General features: G+C 43.7%; 1 protein-coding gene and 1 long non-coding RNA gene across 2 annotated transcripts in view; both read right to left on the bottom strand.

The window, feature by feature from the left end:
• The window catches only part of CRIM1 (cysteine rich transmembrane BMP regulator 1), a 187,809-nt gene that overhangs the window by 153,794 nt on the left and 18,331 nt on the right, over positions 1-15,684 (bottom strand). The window lies entirely within an intron of this gene.
• LOC103550500 (uncharacterized) lies at positions 11,302-12,080 on the bottom strand. Its single transcript, XR_011526597.1, has 3 exons — positions 11,943-12,080; positions 11,516-11,545; positions 11,302-11,409 (listed from the first exon to the last, which is right to left on the bottom strand). It is a non-coding gene; the product is annotated as an uncharacterized lncRNA (long non-coding RNA).

Genomic DNA, 15,684 nt, shown 5'->3' on the forward strand with positions numbered 1-15,684 from the left:
CCCGTGGCTGAGTGGTTAAGTTCGAGCTCCGCTGCGACGGCCCAGGTTTCGCCGGTTCGGATCCTGGGCGTGGACATGGCACCGCTCGTCAGGCCACGTTGAGGCGGCCTCCCACATGCCACAACTAGAAGGACCTACAACTAAGATATGCAACTATGTACCGGGGGGATTTGGGGAGATAAAGCAGGAAAAAAAAAGATTGGCAACAGTTGTTAGCTCAGGTGTCAATCTTAAAAAAAAAAAAAAAAAAGAAAAGCAGTCTCTCCAAAAGAAAGGAATTCATGAAAGAAGAAGAAAAGATAAGGAGACTGGGATTACAGAACCCAACTCTCCTATTTTACAATTCTGCCTAAATCAGGAACCATCCACCTTAAAGTAGATATAGAAAAACAGCCCAGAAGAGGATCAGTGTCACAGGAGACCACCACCTTAGCTCTGTCATTAGTTCAGAGTGACCCTGAACAAGACATTTGGCCCTCTAGGCTCCAATTTCTTCATTACTAAAATGGAGGTGTAATGGATAATTTGTGAGGTCCCTTTAGACTTTATCCTCCTGTTTCCTTATTCTGGCATCTTTGTTGATAATGTACAATGACAACAATTTACTGGGAACAGCATGAGAGAATCATACGCTCAGGGCGGTCATAATTTAAATTTAAAATAGTTTCCCATCATCAGACCTGTTTGAGGTTTGGAAAACGGTCACTGTGCGCTGTCAGGCAAGCCAATGGTGCTTGTAACATAACAATTCTAGCACCTCCCATCCTCAAGGATTCACGAGCTGAGGTCTCAATTTATTAAAACAGGATTGGCCATGAATTGATAACTGTTGAAGCACTGTGTCATTATACAACTGTCTCTACTTCTGTATATCTTCAGAAATTTCTATATAAAGGTTTTATTTCAAATGGGAGAGGATTATGGAAAGTCAGCCAAGTACTTAAAAATGAAGAACAGAAATACCACAGATCAAAATTGATGGACACAATCAATGCAACAGAGGTAAAAGCAACATAAAAAACTGGTTCTTCAAAAAGCTCATTAAGACATCTGATAAATGGCTTATGATTAACAGTCTCATTCAGCATGTTAACTCATCCAGGTAATTTTACAAAGAAGTATTTTTTTCAATCAGTTTCTCTTTAATGGTTTTACCAGGAAGTTACTCAAAGTCAGATATTAAATAGTTACATTTCTGAATTTTTAAAAATAACCAAGACAGGTATTTGATTGCTCATGTAAATTTTTCCCTAGCTACAATTAGCGTGACTGTGCCTATGGTGTAGAACTCAACTCCCTTACATTTCCTCTGCTTTGTGATTGGATCCCAATATTTTTTAAGAAACTTCTCAGGCCTTCTCCCCTGGCCCACGTTTGTGCAGTGTTTGATTGGCCTTCTGTCTCAGGTATGTGTCACATTAAGCATCACAGTCTTCTCTGAGCTTGAATGTCCATTAAAACATGCACTCCATGTTTAGCCAGCTTCAAAGAACATCAGTTTTCAGTTACCAACTGTACCACTGCTTACAAATTAATACGTCTTGAAGGAAAAATTACCTTGGAGAAGTGCTTGATTGTTTCACATTTCTTCTCTTCTACTAGATACTCTAAAAGCCATCCTTGAATTAAGCCAGGGGATTAGCCATCCCTTAGGTACCTGGCTCCCAGTGTCCTATTCTCCTACAGAGGTACCTTCAGTGTAGGGAGCATCCAGCGAGCGGCATTATAAGAACAGCCCTATCTCACTTCTTAAGGATATGGAGTTGGGAAGCAATGGTCTACAAAATAAAGTCCAACATCTGGCCATTCAAATCTTTGGCATGGAACACAAAGCCTGTTTTGATTTGATCCCAATCCACCTCTTCAACCTCATCTCCTCCACTCTTCCCCCTTACTCTAGCAGTAATGACTATGTGCTCCCTAAATGACCCAGCCTCCTTCATGACTCCATGGCTTTGCACAAGCTGTTCTCTCTGCCTAGAAAACTTCTCTGTACCTGCTTTGAAAACTCCTACTCAGTCTTTAATACTTTCTCCAGGTTTCATCCACGCTATAGGGACTGAATTCAGTATTATCCCCTCTGTAGGACTTCTATTGTGTATCTATTAAATTTCTTTCATTTATGGCAGTATAATGAAATTGCTCATCTAATTTCCTCCACCAGAAAGTAAGTTCTTTAAAGCTACGGATCTAGTTTTACTCTTCTTTTTCATCACTGGGTTAGCAGAGGGCTTAGAAAAATAAGTATCTACATAAGGAATGAACAGGAACAGGAGGTTAGAGGACAAGAGGACTTGAATGTAAGCAAAGTAATTGAATTTTCAAGTGCCAAACTTTTTTTTTTGTGGAAGATTAGCCCTGAGCTAACTACTGCCAGTCCTCCTCTTTTTGCTGAGAAAGCCTGGCCCTGAGCTAACATCTGTGCCCATCTTCCTCTACTTTATATGTGGGATGCCTACCACAGCACGGCGTGCCAAGCAGTGCCATGTCTGCATCCAGGATCCGAACCAGCGAACCCTGGGTCGCCGAGAAGCAGAATGTACGCACTTAACCACTGTGCCACCGGGCCGGCCCCCTAAGTGCCAAACTTCTTCTGGAAAGTGAGTTTGGTGGTAGGAGAAGAAAGTCAATTGTTTAGAAATAACTGAGAAACATCGTTGGATCTCAGTCTTCCTACCTGTAAAATATTAATACTAACTCAAGTTTTCTCTTAACCTCAACAGTGTATTAACCAACACTTCCACACATCAATAAATATTTATGACGTGTCAAATGAATGAGTGAACATATTCCTCAACGATGCTAGATAAATAAATAATAACTTAAATAATAAACTCTATTATCTCCCTTTCTACCACTTTCATCTATCATGACCATAATTAGATAATATGACACAACTTAATGCTTCTTGCCAGAAAGGTACTTGTGGATATGAATAATGCACAGTACCATTTGATAAATATTAATGTATTCTCTAACCTAAAATCTGTTAGTCAAATGACCAAGAACGAAAACAGCAGACTAGATACGGGAATGCCTTTCTTCTCGATTGCACTCATCCAACAGCGTGAACCACTACACTGAAAAGAAGAAATGTGGCCAGAACGTCAAACAAACAAGAATAAAACGAAGACGGTGTTCTGAAAACAAGCACTTTGAAGGACATAAATTTTTCATTATACTAGCTGAACAGTTAGCACAGATAATGAAGCGCATTTCACCCCCTCCCCTGCCCCTGAGATGAATCTTCTGAGAACAGCTAACATTCACTGAGCCACATTTTTATGCACAGAGACCATACTAGGCATTTTCCACAGATTAGCACATTTAGCTGAGGAGAGAAGCTAAGCAACCTAGGTCTGAATTCCACACTGACCATCATCAAGCGGGCAACAGGAGGAATGAAGAAACAGGGAAGCGAGGTGGTCAAAGGGTTGGGCGATATTTCCAGTTCAAGTGAGTCCAGAGAAGCTGAGCATCAGGAAAAAGGGAAGGAACACTGCTATTTTTCCCATCTCTGGAGAAGCCCATCTAGAGAGAGTATAGCCTAGAGACCTTCTGCTGATGGTCATTACCATGGGGCAGGCAGAGGCCTCTCTATGACACCTTCTGATCCAAGACAAACGGAGTTGCAAAAGCACCTTTGGAAACATCAGAACTGAAAACTCAACAATATAAACATGACCCCAACTATTCCACCATCCAGGAAACAAGGGCTTCTTTGTTAAGGCAACAATGCCGTCATATACAGCAACTCCTGAGGGGCAAATAAAGATTTTTAAAAGGTGTAATGATCTGTAAGCAGCATTACGGAACCTTTCAGGATAATAATTTTGTGAAATCAGGTGGCAATCGATTGGAAGGAATGGTTTTACACATCATCTTGAGCACTGCTGGGAAGTTTACCTTAACAATTTATCTGCATTCTTCAAAGTAAACCAAGTGGAAGACGCTAAGAACCAAAAGAGTGATCAAGTTTAATTCTAATAACTGTATTTCTAACTGATCTTTCCAGTAACTCCAGTACTGTTCTACAAAGAAATATCATCCAGAAATATCATGCCTAAAAACCCCAACCTTTAAATTCTTCTGTGAAGCACGTTTATCTCTATGTTTGATCTTACTTATTTTCTACACCCTCCATGAATCTCCTGCTCTCTGGTCCTGGCGACAAAGCACAATTTGCCAACAATATTCAATGAACACTTTTTTTGTGTGCACGGTTGACAATTTCCTACTGTTACCCAGCTTCATCATCAGTGAAAGTTTGAAGTATATGTCCAGATCTTTTTTCCCAAAAACGTCATTAAAATCCACATTGCTACCAAATATTTATGTGGGAAGTGCTATAAACTGGAAATGAGAATGAGAGACAGCTGTGGCCTATTAAGAAACCTCATGGGGCCGGTCTGGTGGTGCCACTTCGGCATCCTGGGATTCATGGGTCCAGATCCTGGGCACAGAAGTACACATGGCTCATTATGCCATGCTGTGGCAGTATCCCACATACAAAATAGAAGAAGATGGGCACAGATGTTAGCTCAGGGACAACCTTCCTCACCAAAAAAAAAACAGAGAAACCTGATGCAACACAGGGTCTGTCTCATGTTTAAAGGTATCAAGTCCTTGAAATTCAAATTCACTCTAGAACTCTCTACCTAGAAGCAAATGTAGATTAGGGGACAATAAAAAGCAGGAGTCTCGTCTTAGGGTATGTCAAGAAATGAATATTAATATCATGGGAGGACTACGGCTTACACAGCAATGATTTAACCTCTAAGATTCGTGTAAAATAAATCATACAAGTAAATATAATAAGACCACAGAAAGATTAAGAAATCTTAAAACCATGTTTGAAAAATAGTTTGCATATTTCTCACAAAACAAGTTTCCTTTGCATAGTAATCAAACCTCTACTCCAACAGACACCAAGCTGTGAGTCATGGGGTACTCAATTTGAGGGTCTCAGTGATGACAAAGCTAACAATTAAGAGTATCCAAAAATCGTTAATGGCGCCCGTCTGCCTGTAGGATCAAGTCCGACCCCTCACACTGACAAATGAGGCCTGTGCCTGGCCCCAGCTGACCTCCCCGTTACTTCTCACTGCACAGCCAGCACCTCTTCCCTTCCCAGGCCACTGAAGCCTCCGGGCCTTCGCACTCGTGTCCCCTCCACGAGTGCCCTCCCCCAGGCATGGGCCCAGTTCACACGCCTGCGCTCCTTGAGGGCCCAGATGAAACACAACTTCTCGGCAAGCTTTCCACAACCACTCTATTTAAAACCGCAAACAAATACCACTGTGCAGCCCTGCGCCTTTTCTCTGCTTTATTTTTCTGCACAGCACTTATCTCCTCTTGGCGTGGTACATGGTTTATCTACTAATTTCGCTCATCTTGTCTCTCTCTACCAGAAAGCCCCAGGTTGGTACGGATTTTTGTCTGTCTTGTTCACAGCTATATCTTCTGCCCCTGGAACAAGGCTTAGTGCACAGTAGGTCCTCCATAAATATGTACTCAGTCAGTCTACATTGCATTTTCACTTCGATGGGCCTTTGCTGATTCCACTTCCTCTGTGGAAGCACAATCCTTCCTTCCCTGTTCACCTAGAAATCTGCTACTATCTTCCTGTGCCCACCCGAAATGTTTCTCAAGAAAATCAAGGTTTGCTTGATTTTCTCCTACCCGCAACACTTCACTTATCGCAACACTTCACTTATCCCAGGGCATTGCAGCTGCTTGTTTGCAACTGGATTCTGAGCTTCTTGGGGGCAGAAACGGTGCCTCCCTCATTTCTACAGGCACTCCACGCTGAGATGGTCCACAGCAGGCCTTAGTCCGCTGACTGGAGAAAATGAATGGTAAACTGGAGTAGGTGAACACTCTCTGAGTTAACACTCAAGAAAAAAAAAAGCAGCAGCTTTAAAGATATTCTGCACATATGTAAGATTCAGGTTTGCTTAAGTTCTTCAATACTTATGCATTTATATTTATTACTTTTCTGGAATGTTTGAGATGCAGAAAAATAAACTTTATAGTAATTCATGCCTAGCAGGGACTTAGGAAGCAGGCACCTTTCAGGTATTTTAAAATATAGCGTATGGGGCTGGCCTGGTGGTGTAGTGGTTAAGTTCACACGCTCCACTTCAGCAGCCCAGGGTTTGGAGGTTTGGATCCTGGGTACGGACCTAGGCACTGTTTGTCAAGCCATGCTGTGGCAGACATCCTACATATAAAATAGAGGAAGATGGGCACAGATGTTAGCTCAGGGCCAGTCTTCCTCAGCAAAAAGAGGAGGATTGGCAACAGATGTTAGCTCAGGGCTAATCTTCCTCACCAAAAAGAAAAAGATATATAGTGTCAAAGTTATAGAAAAATTTTATATATTTCTACATTTCAAGTTAAAACACATGCATGCAGAAACATACACATACAGAGAATAACTGATTTGCTTCCAAAAGGAAACATAAATACAACCCATGTGAGTACCCAGTCCTTTTTCCACATGCTACAGCAATATGTACTCCCATATGCAGTTAGGTAGGCGGATTTTTCAAGATCGTACTCCTGTAGTGTTATTCTATTTAAAGTTAGTCTTTAGAGTGTAAAAGAAGTCATCAGAAAATTGTCCAAATAATGAAACTCACAATTTGTGGAACTACACCAACCTTAACTCCTACCTGAAAGGTTAAATATTATTCCCTCTTAGGTTCAATACACATTTCAAGAGCTAATCATTTTTAGGATATAAAAGGAAATACCAAATGTAGTCAATTCCCAAAAGAGGCTCTGATGAAATCCATTTCCTATTTAGCTAACAATAAAGATCACCAATTTTCAAAGGATTAGCATGCATACAGATACGTAGCTTTAAAGTCACATATAAGCACTTAACGTGTTCTTTAATAATTCAGCTCTTTAAACACCCAAACGTAGAGAAGATCGGTAGGTTCTCAGGGCAGACCTGAGATGCACACCTTGAGGAGTGAGACCTGGCCTGCTTACCTGCTGCCCTGCCTGCAGCATCCCACTGGGCCTCTCCTGGTGGCTTTTGGTATCAGTTGGGTGGAGAAAGGGGTGCCACAGACCCTGTTGTGCAGGCCCAATGAATGAGTCTAATGACCAAGACATTCCTACTCAGCATCAGGGCCACTGTTCCCAGGGCTCTGAACAACATCACGTGAGAAAGGAGGAAGGGAGATGAGCACCTTCACTTCAGACAGGATGGGGCATGACCACGGAACACTAATTATGGTCCAAGACACCCTGGGCACAGGAAGAGGCAACTGACTCGGCACACAGACTGCAGTCACAAAGGAAGGCTGATCCCTTCAGGTACGGTGGCAGTTAGTTCTCGCCTCCTTAACAGGTGTTTCAGAAACACTGTGTCACCTATAGTTTCTATTCCTTTCCCACGAGCGTGGAATTTAATTTTAAACATCCCCAACGAAGAAAAGCTCGCTTGCCATTCTGGCAAACCTCACGTGCAGTTTGGCAACAGTATCATCTGCTCATGGTTTCACAAGGGCTTGCAGGAGGCAGTTCCAAGTCCTTGCTCTGCATCCTGGTTCTGCAACAGGCTTCAAGTGGGAGGAAGCAGGGTTCCCTTATCCCAGAGGAAGGCAAGGAGCTGGGGGACACATCATCACGCTGAGGCCAGGCCTCAGGTTTTTGAAAATCATTTCAAGGGAGGTAACTGATCTGAGGGTGGTAAGGGGGGGTCCATCATGTGCAGCCACCCCCTTCACTAACCCTGGCTTTCTACGATTCTGTCTTGCCAAAAGTGAGCATGTTAAAAAGCACCGGGGGGGGCCGACCCAGTGGCACAGCGGTTAAGTGCGCACGTTCCACTTTGGTGGCCCGGGGTTCGCCGGTTTGGATCCCAGGTGCGGACATGGCACCACCTGGTACGCCATGCTGTGGCAGGTGTCCCACATAGAAAGTAGAGGAAGATGGGCACCGATGTTACCTCAGCACCAGTCTTCCTCAGCAAAAAGAGGAGGAGTGGCAGCAGTTAGCTCAGGGCTAATCTTCCTCAAAACACACACACACACACACACACACACACACACACACAGAGAAAGCACCAGGGTCTCAGAACGGGGTGGAAGTTTCCTTAGGAAGGTCTTGCCCACCTTCTGACATACTTGGTTTCTAAGGTGAGAAACGTACACACACACACACACACACACACACACACACACACACACACACACACACAGAAAGCACCAGGGTCTCAGAACGGGGTGGAAGTTTCCTTAGGAAGGTCTTGCCCACCTTCTGACATACTTGGTTTCTAAGGTGAGAAACGTACACACACACACACACACACACACACACACACACACACACACACACACACACACACACACACACACAGAAAGCACCAGGGTCTCAGAACGGGGTGGAAGTTTCCTTAGGAAGGTCTTGCCCACCTTCTGACATACTTGGTTTCTAAGGTGAGACACGTACATTGCTTCTTTCCATCCACCTCCTTCACCTTCATCATCTCCCACAAGTTTCCTCTGCCTTCTGGTCTGCTCCTCCCTTCTTCCCCTCAAATCCTCTCCTCACCCCAATTGCTCTGGGAGCTCACCCCCTGGGGCCCAGCACTCCCAGAGGCCCCCACCCATGGGCCTGGCCTGGGGAAACCCACCTATTCAGTTTGCCAGCCCAGTGTCCCTGCCTGCCTGGTCTCCTGTGCTGTGGAAGTCAGCTGGGCCTACTTGGGAAGGTCACACTGCCCAGCACTTCCTTTCCTTCCGTCCCACCCCAAGGCCATGGGGCACTCTTCCCCCCTCCCCTGAGTCCTTCCTGTTTCCCAGGCCAGGTCCATCCAGGACACTCAACTGCCAGGGGTCAGAGTGTCACATTCCAGTGGCTTCACACCCCCATGGGGAGGGCTCCAAATTCCTGCAGGGCGGGTAGAGATGGGGCAAGGAGGCGGGCATGGAGAGAAAAGTTCAGCAGAGGCCAATTCCCCTGCTGTGCCCACTACTCTGGGACCAAAGTCACGGGGTGAGGCAGGCAAGAGGGGCCCCAAGAGCTCCCTCCAGAGTGGGCAAGAGGAAGCCCCTCAACCTCTTTGGGTTCAGAAGGAAGAAGATGCCATCACTGAAGGCACAGCAGAAATTATACAAAACATTAAGAGAACACGATGAACTTTATGGGCCTCGTTCCTGAATCTGTAAAATGAGGGGGCTTGCCAGAGACACTTCTCTGAGGACCCTTCCAACTCTGTAATTCTCTGATTCCTGGTATAGCAACAGCTCTCTGACCTCAGTCATGTTCAAGATCTGATGTATTTTTGGCTAACAAACAGAATGCCACTTTTACTCAGAAGGCAGCCAAACTTCTTACCCTCCCAAGCACATTCTCCTCTTGCAATATTGGATTCCTTCGCCTCTGACTCAGTGTCTCCAGACTCTCTCGGTGTCTTTCTTGTGATCTCTGTGTCCTTCAGATTTTAACTCCATAGCGTCTGGGTTCAAAGCTCAGGCTCTGACCTCTCAGGGGCCTCCCAACTCCTCCTGCTTGCAGGGTCCCAGGCCTCATGGAATCAGGCTGTAGGATGTACGTCCCATCAAGATCACCCTGTGGCGCTAAGGGCCGTGGCATGATGGGACTTGACAACTTGGGACCACCTGCACCCAAGGAGTCCAAAGCTCCCAAGAACGGTGCTGGGAGCATCACTGCACAGTGCCCAGTGCTGAGCCCCTGAAACAGAGAAATCCTAGCCCACGGGAGGCAGAAGCTGTGAAGAAAATGAGGAACTAGAGCCCAACCTGGGCCCCGAGTAAACAGGTGAATGAGCCAACTGCAGTCTGGGCTCGGACCCCACTCCCTCCCAAGATAGTCAGGGTGACTGTCCTCTCCTGGGGCAGAGAGGAATAGAAGAATGTGGCTGGACTGGCATCCCCCCATACTGGGGACAGGACTCAGCCTGCTCTTCAGATACCTGACTGATGGGAACCGAATTTGGAAGGAAAAGAAAAGAGAGAGAGTGCTGGGGAGGCTGCAGAGAGGGAATAAATGAAGAGGAACCTACGTAGGGCTGCCATTCCTGTACCAGACAAAGTCATAAAAAGCATTTGTTAGCCTCTAAATGATACTCCGTAGAGAAACCACCCCTGAATGGTCAAAATCTGCCAACTGTACTTCAACTAAATGTCTATCTTTTCCCTTTTTTAAAAACCAACCATTGCTGTTAATAAATCCCTATGAGTAAAGTCTGACAGCAAAGACTAAGTCTGTGGGTAAGATGATAAAAATGGTCCTACGAAAAGGTATCCTGATGTACAGTCATCTCATTCTAAGCAACTGCTTTCATTGAAAAAAACAGAATTCCTGATCAATTACTACCTCCTTCTTGTCAAGCCAGGATTCAACACAGAACACTCCCTTTATTTACTAAGACCCAAACACTAGTGAGAGAAGACGCTTTCTGCGTGGTGAATCATCTGGAACTAACTAGAAATTGGACTTTCTCCCCCCAAGTACATACTATCCTTCATAAGAAAATGGTTCAGTGCTCTATTCAGTAAAACCTGCACCTTCCCGCCATGTGCCGGTCTCCCTGTACTGTCAGCAGACGGCTCTGCTGTCAGGGCTGATTCCTGCACATGCGCACAGGGCAGAAAGACAGCAAAAGCAGTCAGATGGCCAACAAAGGGGGCTCTGCAACAGCGCTTCCTTTTATGAAGATCAGGTTTTAAATGGGCTGCTTCAATCTGGGTGAGAGAGACGTGAGAAAGAGGGAAGAAGGGAATCGTAGACGCCTCTCTTCTTTTTGTGAAACGATGAATTCTTCAAACCATCTGGTAAGATAATCTTGTCCCACAAGAACCAGACTATACTTGTTTGCATTGAAATAAATTTATTTTTTATTTTTTAATTTTTTTTATGCTTTATCTCCCCAAATCCCCCCTGGTACATAGCTGTATATCTTAGTTGCAGGTCCTTCTAGTTGTGGTAAATTTATTTTTTTTTAAGTTGGGTACCAGAGGCGGATTTGACTGCCAAAAAGATATTCTGGAATACACTGAGACCTAAAAGAAAAAAAAAAGGAAATGTTATTAAAATGACAACAGGCAACATAAATGGCATTTAAAAAGGTAAGGCAAGGCATTTTGTTTGACTGAGTATGTGTGTGTGTTTGCTCAAAGCTCTTCCAAGTTCTCCATAAAGAAAAAGGATACTTAATACTGTTACAATTCTGTTACATAAACTGCTTTTAGAATCAATAAATATTTTTAGAATGAAAAGAAGCACTTACACACCGATAAAGGACTTCAGGTTCATGTTCTTGTCACCTTTGTGGACATGATCACTTTTTAAAAACCATCTTTTCCAAATTGTAATCTCCAGGTTCTGGGTTAAAAACTCTTGTCTTTAGGATCACAGCCCCTGTCCCTATCAAGAGAACACAAAGATAAATATTCTTCAGTCCTTGCCACACGAACTATTATCAGCGTAAACTTTTTAACTAACTTTCTTAACTTAAAAAACAATGACTTACCTCCCTTCTGTGACAGCTGTGATCTTCATCCTGAGGACGGCCAAGACACTTCATCAAACCTGAGTGGCAGTGCCCTTCCCCCACCATCTCATCGGGACCATTTGGGGACCATTTGTTCCTCTTATCGTAGATGAGCAGAAACTCTGAGAGTAGCCCTCAAATTCAGTACCCCATCAGCAAGAGGGAACAATCATGTCTGGCATACTAACCTGCCTGGGGGAAAATCACAAACAAAACCTCCTCACAAGCACCTTCCAGCTGTCCAGGTGATGTAATGCGAAGAAAATGTCCCATGAATTTACTTATTAACTTAAAACCCCATTTATTGAGCAACTACTACTTGCGTGGCCCCACGCTAGGCACTGAGTGGGCTAGGAAGAAGCAAGAACCTATTCATTTAAAGAGCATTTTTCTACCCATCTCCTACCTTAGAAGCAAACACAAGTTAGAAGGCAGAGCGATCCATAAGGAAAGGGCAGAGCCTCATTCACATAGCCATCCCACAGGCTAGAGTTCAAAATGTTCCCGTAACAATGCTTACTGGAAATAAATCACCTCACTGAGCTGTTTTTCCCTTGCAAAGTTACCTTGGGAGCCAGTAAACATAGATTTCTGACTGGCCGGGTATGACAGGTCTGATTAATAAATCATAGGCACATGGTTATTGATACTGAATTTGGAACATCCTACTAGCCAGGCCCCCACCAGGGAGGGAATGTCTTATGCCTACAATGCTTTATTGCAAACAAATATTATTTTCATTTTATGGTAAGAAATGAACAAATCATTTGTCTACCTCTGAACATTACAATTACTCAACAAAATATTTAATAAGCACCAATTAGGTATAAACCATAGTGTTTAATGTGGAGGCACAAGGACAGCTGACACTTACTATATGCTCCCTATGTACAAGCCACTGTTCAAGAGATTTACACAGATGAGTCTGCTCAGTTATTCCTCATAACAACTCCAATGAGGTAGATACTCATTATCTACCCAATGAGGTAGATATTATTATTCCAATTTTTCAGATGGACACTGTGCAGAGGTCAAGTCGCCTGGCTAGGGTAACACACCAGGCAAGTCACCTGGCTAGACTACAAACTGACTTCAGAACCAGAAGTCCCACTAGAACACAGCATTGCCTCTCAGTAATAAAACGTGGTTTCTCCTTAAGGAACTTATCATCTACATTTCTCCTGAGGAAGTCATCTCCTCTGGGCAGTTTTTCTTGAGACTGCATGCTTAACACTCCCTAACAAATGGAAGCAACACACGCTGGCCACAAAGGTGGGTAAAATGCTCCAAGACCAGGTTGATTCACAGTCTGGGGAGCAAGCAACAGGGCTGAGGAGGCAGGGCCAGCGCTGGAGTGAGGTCAGTGCCGCCGGTGAAGGCAGGCAAGTGCCTCGGGATGAGGAGAGGCATGGTCAGGTCGGCTGGGCAGAGCCCCCAAGTTGCTAACAGCAGAGAGCACCCGTCTGCAAGGCTGGAGGCTGACCCAGGGCAGTAGCTGGATGGGGGACTTCCTGAACATGGGTGGATGCAAGGTAAAGGGATTCAGAACTCACACAGGGGAAATCTGTGACCAACCCAAAAAGAAGCAAAAGACTCAGGGGGGTAGGGGGCTCAGGGGCTGCTGCGTTTGCTCACTCTCAGAGCAGTGGAGACGGTGATGCACAGACTGAGCTGCAAACCCCATCCCACAAATGCAGCCCCAAATGCTATATGCTTCTACTATTTACATAACTATCTTTTCTCCAGACGCTTGGTGTTCATTATTTGCAGGTGAGGAAGTTAGTTATTTGACTACAAATTCAGAAAGAAAAGGAACAGAACGGCCGTGGTTGGCGCACTGGGGGAGACTTCCGATATACCCACCAAATGAGATCCAGATACTGAGAGTCGACCCTCGGAAGCACCAACTCGGAGAGGTAACAGCGTGAAGAAGCCATAAACAAACCCATCCCGAAACAAACCCATCCAGCGTTGACCCCTGGCGAGAACCTCCGAGTCCACAACCTCCCTCCAACTATATTTATGCCTTCTCCCACAGTCTCACATCTCAACAGCCAGAAATAAACCCGGGGCTCTCAAAACCGAACCTTTCCTCCTCCCCGTCCTCTGAGTTGGCCAAGCTCCAGGACCCTGGAAGCAAGGAAACACAGCCCAGAGACACTGTACCAGAACTCACACCCGGCTGAAACATTCACCCCAACACAGGCTTTACTCTCTCCCACATGACAAGGAACATACATATCGACTTCGTTACCTATTGATTCAAACATTTCCAATCACATTGTTAAGAAGCTTTTGAAAAGAAAACACAAGCAGTTCTGGTTGATAATAAAGATGATCTGATTAATGATTAACTGTTAGTACTGGAGACAATCTATTGATTCCCAGCTTTAAATAAAGTTGTATAAACTGGTTACAACAAGAGATATAGGCTGTATTTTGGGCGAAAGCTTAGGGGATCCCAGGTGCCCACCCCCTTTACAAACCTTTTCCCTAAGAGTGGCCAACTCTCCCACACCTTTTCATTCATCCTCGAGACACAATCTCAGTCTACATATTTTGGCCATGGCGGTGGGTGTCAAATATTCACTTATTGTTGTTGAATATAAGTATCTACTAAGCTTTGTGTTTAATTAATTTTTTAAAAAACTTTACACACTTGCTGACTTTAATTAATGTTATTATTTTATGATATAACTAAAATTTCAAAACATCCATGGTTAAACTATTAAATTTGATGTGAGTTCACCTTCAAATGACTTTTTCAGGACAAAGTGTGCTCTTTTACGTTCATATGCTGATCTGAAAAGTATCTGTTAAATTTCACTTGTGTGCATACACCACTTTAATCCACGTTGTGGCTTAAAGACGTCTAAATGGCTACTCTCTCCATAACAAGCAGCCATGTAAACATCCAGTGTTTTCTGGATTGCATAGTTGATTGGTATACGTCACGCATGAATTACAAATTTTCAAAGACTTATAATTCAGAAACAGTAACTTAATATCAGAGGTAATCAAAGGTTTTCTTTTTTTTTTCTTTTGAGGAAGATTGTTGCTGAGCTAACATCTGTGCCAATCTTCCTCTATTTATGTGGGATGCCACCACAGCATGGCTTGACAATTGGTGCTAGGTCCTCGTCTGGGATCTGAACCTGTGAATCCTGGGCTGCAAACGTGGAGCACATGAACTTAACCACTACGCCACAGGTCGGCTCCTATCTTCCTTTGATGACTCAAAAGGCACTTAAAATTTATATGAAATATATATGAAGCCCAGTGATTTGACTTTGCATACTGTTTGTGCAATTGGTTTTGAGTGAGAATTTTTTTTTTTGCTGAGGACAATTGGTCCTGAGTTAACACCTGCTGTCAATCTTCCTCTTTCTTTTGGCTTGAGGAAGACCAGCCCTGAGCTAATTTGTATTTTTAAAGATTAGAGAAATGAATATGAAATATTACAACATATGCTATCTATACATTTGAATATGAAACCAGTATCTGCGTTGTAAAAACTATTAATACATCAGCCAATAATAACACAAGGAAAAAAAAGTCTGTTTTCCTAATAGAATTTCAACAAACTTAATTCTGACAATGACCCAAGTTTTTCCAAATTTTATATATGTGCCTTGTGGGATAACTTCTAGGCCTCTGGTTTTCATTTATAAAATGGTGGAAGTGGAAAACCATTTTAGATTCTCAGATAAAATCCTTGATAACAAGAGCATATGTCATATGTATGCAAAGCACAAAGGCTGCAAACTCATCTTGAAGTTAATATCTAGTCCCTATTTAGGACTTAGTTAATTATATCCATTTTTCATAGTAAATAAACATTTGCAATCCAATAATGTACCAAAAAAAGCAAGAGAATTGAAATGTCCCTCCTACCCAGGGGGCTGGCTATTTGCACAAAGTTTACAAATCATTACTTAACCTTACGGAGCTTCATTGTCCTTAGAGTCAACACAGGCCTGGTGGTATCAAGGACAGAAGACAAAACAATTAAGGGCCACAGTCCTCATGCCACAAGCCCTAGACACAAAGGACCAGATGTACAGTCAGTCAGTGGTCAGATCCTTAGTAAGGGGAGATGAGCCAATTTCAGTCATCTGCTTGGAGAGCCCTGGCACGCACAAAAATAA

This window comes from Equus przewalskii, chromosome 14 (genome assembly GCF_037783145.1).
Source record: "Equus przewalskii isolate Varuska chromosome 14, EquPr2, whole genome shotgun sequence".
NCBI classification, from domain to species: domain Eukaryota; kingdom Metazoa; phylum Chordata; class Mammalia; order Perissodactyla; family Equidae; genus Equus; species Equus przewalskii.